The sequence below is a fragment of the Tachyglossus aculeatus genome, chromosome X1 (assembly GCF_015852505.1).
Source record: "Tachyglossus aculeatus isolate mTacAcu1 chromosome X1, mTacAcu1.pri, whole genome shotgun sequence".
NCBI lineage: Eukaryota > Metazoa > Chordata > Mammalia > Monotremata > Tachyglossidae > Tachyglossus > Tachyglossus aculeatus.
The window spans coordinates 78,727,369-78,732,150 of NC_052101.1; positions in this window are offsets into that span (position 1 = coordinate 78,727,369).

Below are 4,782 nucleotides of genomic sequence, written 5' to 3' on the forward strand. Positions count from 1 at the left end.
TTCCCCATCTGTAAACTGGGGGTAGAATACCTGTTCTCCCCCCGTTTTAGACTGTGAGCCCCATGTGGATCACAGATCATGTCCATTCTGGTTACTTGTATCTACCCCTGCGTTTAGGACCATGCTTGGCACATGGTAAGCACTTAATACTATTATCCTCATCAAGCTATGTGTTTATAGTACCCTTCCTAGTTCTCTGGAAACCCTGTGTCTTCCCACCAACAGCCCCATAGTCCTTGGCTCTTAATCTCAATCATCCTCAGCCTTGCTAATTCCATGGAGAATAACAAGGAGCCAGCCACACTATCTAAGATTTATTTAAAATGTTGTGAAAGACTTGGACCTTTGAGGTTCTGGACAGGTATTTTACCTTGGAGGAGTTGTGGACTGTTTCTGATCTCCCTTATTAGGTTTTACTGATACTTTGGACAAGTAGTCTTTGAAAGTTGAGCTCTTTATGTCCATGTAGATTGTGAGCTCCTTGAAAGCAGGGACTGACCACTAATTTCCTTTCCCCACTCCAGGCCTTACTGGATCATTTTTCTGAAAAATCACTCAGTCCATATATCCCCACTCCTCAAGAACCTCCAGTGGTTGCCCATCTACCTCCACGTCAAACAGAAATGCCTTATCATATACTTTAAAGCATTCAATCACCTTGCCCTCTCCTGCCTTACCTCACTGATTTCGTACTACAACCTAATCCACACACTTCACCTTTCTAACACCAACTTACCCACTGTGCATTGATCTCATCTATCTCTCTGCCGACCCTTTGTCCACATCCTCCCTTTGGCCTGGGACTTTCTCCCCACCTTCCAAGCCTTATTAAACATCACATTTCCTCCAAGAGACCTTCCCCAATTAAGCCTTCATCTCCCCTACTCTCTATACACTTAGATATATTCCCTTTAAACACTTGATATTCACCCCACCTTCAGCTCCCCAGCATTTATATATAAATCCATAATTTACTTTAATGACTGACTCTCCCTCTAGACTGTAAACTTCTTATGGACAGTGAACATATACCAACTCTGTTGTACTGTACACTCCCAAGTGCTTATTACAGTTCTTAGCACTCAATAAACACCTCTGGTTGACTGTATTTTTACCAATGTCTATTACAGGGCTTGGCACTTTGTGTCATGGTGATGGATAATGCTGATGACAATGGCAAGGAAAGCAGTAAACAGGAGGACACACAGAAGAGGGAATCATACCATAGGCACAATTTGGGGTTGGACATTGAAGTTTGTAAAACAGGGTTTTCTTTTCTACTCAATTCAAATTTAGGAATATTTTCCTTTGATTTTAATATATAATCTAAACTTGCCTAGTTATAACAAAGTTTCTGGCCATCCTTGTGCTAATCTATTTCATTGCATTTCATTCTCAGTCTCCTTTGCGGGCTCCTCCTTCCCCTCCCATCCCCTTCCTGTAGGGGTTCCTTAAGGGTCAGTTCTTGGTCCCCTTCTGTTCTCTATCTACACTCACACCTTTGGTGAACTCATTCGCGCCCATGGCTTCAACTATCATCTGTACGCTGATGACACCCAAATCTACATCTCTGCCCCTGCTCTCTCTCCCTCCCTCCAGGCTCATATCTCCTCCTGCCTTCAGGACATCTCCAGCTGGATGTCTGCCCGCCATCTAAAACTCAATATGTCCAAGACTGAACTCCTTATCTTCCCTCCCAAACCCTGCCCTCTCCCTGACTTTTCCATCACTATAGACAGCACTACCATCTTTCCCGTCTCACAGGCCCGCAACCTTGGTGTCATCCTCGACTCTGCTCTCTTGTTCACCCCACACATCCAATCCGTCACCAAAATCTGCAGGTCTCACCTCCACAACATCGTCAAGTTCTGCCCTTTCCTCTCCAACCAAACTGCTACCTTGTTGGTTCAATCTCTCATCCTATCCCAACTGGATTACTGCATCAGCCTCCTCTCTGATCTCCCATCCTCTTGTCTCTCCCCACTTCAGTCTATACTTCACTCTGCTGCCCAGTTCATCTTTGTGCAGAAACTCTCTGGGCACGTTACTCCCCTCCTCAAAAATCTCCAGTGGCTGCCTGTCAACCTACCAATCAAGCAAAAACTCCTCACTCTCGGCTTCAAGGCTTTCCATCACCTCGCCCCCTCCTACCTCACCTCCCTTCTCTCCTACAGCCCAGCCCGCACCCTCCGCTCCTCTGCCACTAACCTCCTCACTGTACCTCGTTCTCGTCTGTCCTGCTGCTGACCCCCGGCCCACGTCCTTGCCCTGGCCTGGAATGCCCTCCCTCCACACATCCGCCAAGCTAGCTCTCTTTCTCCATTCAAAGCCCTACTGAGAGCTCACCTCCTCCAGGTGGACTTCCCAGATTGAGCCCCCTTTTTCCTCTCCTCCTCCCCACCCCCCCCGCCCTACCTCCTTCCCCTCCCCACAGCACTTGTATATATTTGTACAGATTTATTACTCTATTTTACTTGTACATATTTACTATCCTATTTATTTTGTTAATGATGTACATATAGCTTTAATTCTATTTGTCTGATGACACCTATATGATGACACATTTGACACCTGTCCACATGTTTTGTTTTGTTATTTATCTCCCCCTTCTCAACTGTGAGCCCGTTGTTGGGTAGGGACCGTCTCTATATGTTGCTGACTTGTACTTCCCAAGCGCTTAGTACAGTGCTCTGCACACAGTAAGCACTCAATAAATATGACTGACTGAATGAATGAATGAATCTATTTGGTATAATGGGCTGAATGTGATGTTTCACAGAGAGCTGAAGAAAGCACAGTGCAAATGTGAAAAACGTTAACAATCTCCATTACCTTGAGATGTATTGTAGTGGTCCAAAGTTAAAGATCACTTTAAAAACACTCCAGAGTAACACTGAGAAGGAGGGTAAAATATAAATTAAAACATAAAATCAAATTCAAGACTTTTCAAATATTTGTATAAATAGCTTGTTTGTGGAACATTTCCACCAACAATTTCCTGATTTCAGAATTTCATAAAATGTTTTGAAGGCATTGGACTTTAGTTGAATTCTAAATTCAATTTTTGGTAATTAAGATTACTAAAAAAAAATTGCCACTGATCAGCATCTCACAATTACCACAATTACTCACAATTATCTTCAGTAGTGAAGATACATTTTTATGGTATTTGCTAAGCCCTTACTATGTGTCAGGTACTATACTAAGTGCTGGGGTAGATACAAGCTATGAGGTTGGACAGAGCCCATGTTCCACATGGGGCTCACAGTTTTAATCCCCATTTTACAGATGAGGAAACTGAGGCACAGAGAAGTTAAGCAACTTGCCCAAGGTCAACCAGCAGACAAGTGGTAGAGCCAGGATTAGAACCCAGTTTCTGATAATTCCCAGGCCCATGCTCTATCCATTAGGCCATGCTGTTTCTGCCTGTCCCTCTCCACTCCTGCTTGGGGAGGAGGCTGGAAGTGGTTGCAGGTCTTCAGACCATCTCTCCATGAACCTGGCCCTATGTGTCTTGTACAATATATCTGTTAGTTTTCTAGTGGCTTACTTTTGTTTCCGTAAAACATTTGAATCCATGCTATTACTCTTTGACTTGCTATTTAACACTCTGTGTCTGCTTGCCTCTCCCGTTAGATTGTAAGCTCCTCAAGAACAGGAACTAGTTTCAACTGTCCCACAAGGCTCAGTGCTGAGTCCCTTACTCCTTTCTCTTTATTGCTTGCTTTCCCTGGGAGTTCATCTTCTTGTACAATTTTAGCTCCCACCTCTATGCAGTTGACCCCTAAATCTACCTCTAGCCAGGGCTGCCTCTCTCTCTGACTTATTCATTCTTATACTTCCTCTTTGCCTCCAGGACACCTCAAATTCACTCTGTCAAAAACTGAACATCTCATCTTCCTTCCTAAACCCACTCTTTCTCTTAACTTTTCCATTTCTCTTGATAAAACACCACCACCCTCCCAGCATCCTTGACTCCTCTCTTGCAGCTTTAATTTTCCATTTCTTCTGATAAAACACCAGCAACCCTCCCGACATCCTTGTCTCTTGTCTTTCATCTTTCATGTTCAGTCTGCTAAAACCTGCCAGTTCTGCCCCCTGCTCCTTAGAACAAGCTCTTGTCATATCCTGGATATCGGCTTCCAGCCTCTTTCCGCTTCATAGACAAGCAGCATGGTGTAGTGGATAGAGCACGAGCCTGGGAATCAGAAGGTCATGGGTTCTAATCCTGGCTCTGCCATTTGTCTGCTGTGTGACCTTGGGCAAGTCACTTCACTTATCTGTGCCTCAGTTACTTCATCTGTAAAATGGGGATTGAGACTGTGATTTGCTTGCATCCACCCCAGCCCCTGGCACACAGTACAGTACAGTGCCTGGCACATAGTAAGTGCTTAACAAATACCATCATTATTATTCAGTCCGTAGCAGCTTCCTGAAACATTGTTCAGCAAACCTCTTTCCACTCCTAATAGCTACCCATCTCCTTCTGCCTCAAGCAAAAACTCCTTACTATTGGCTTCAGGGCTTTCTAAAACTTTCTCCACCTTATTTATTGCCTCTCTCTCCTTCTTTTTTCATGGCATTTGTTAAGCACTTACTTAAGCACTATACTAAATGCTGGGGTAGATACAGGCAAATTAATTCCCAAGTAGCTTCATTCGAGCAGCCGCCTTCAATACTTATGTCTTTGTATTTAGCGTTAGCACTTAAGTATGCATATATATTCAACAACTTCCCATTTGATCTTTGTTCTTTCTCCTTTTCTCACTTTTTGTTTGTCTT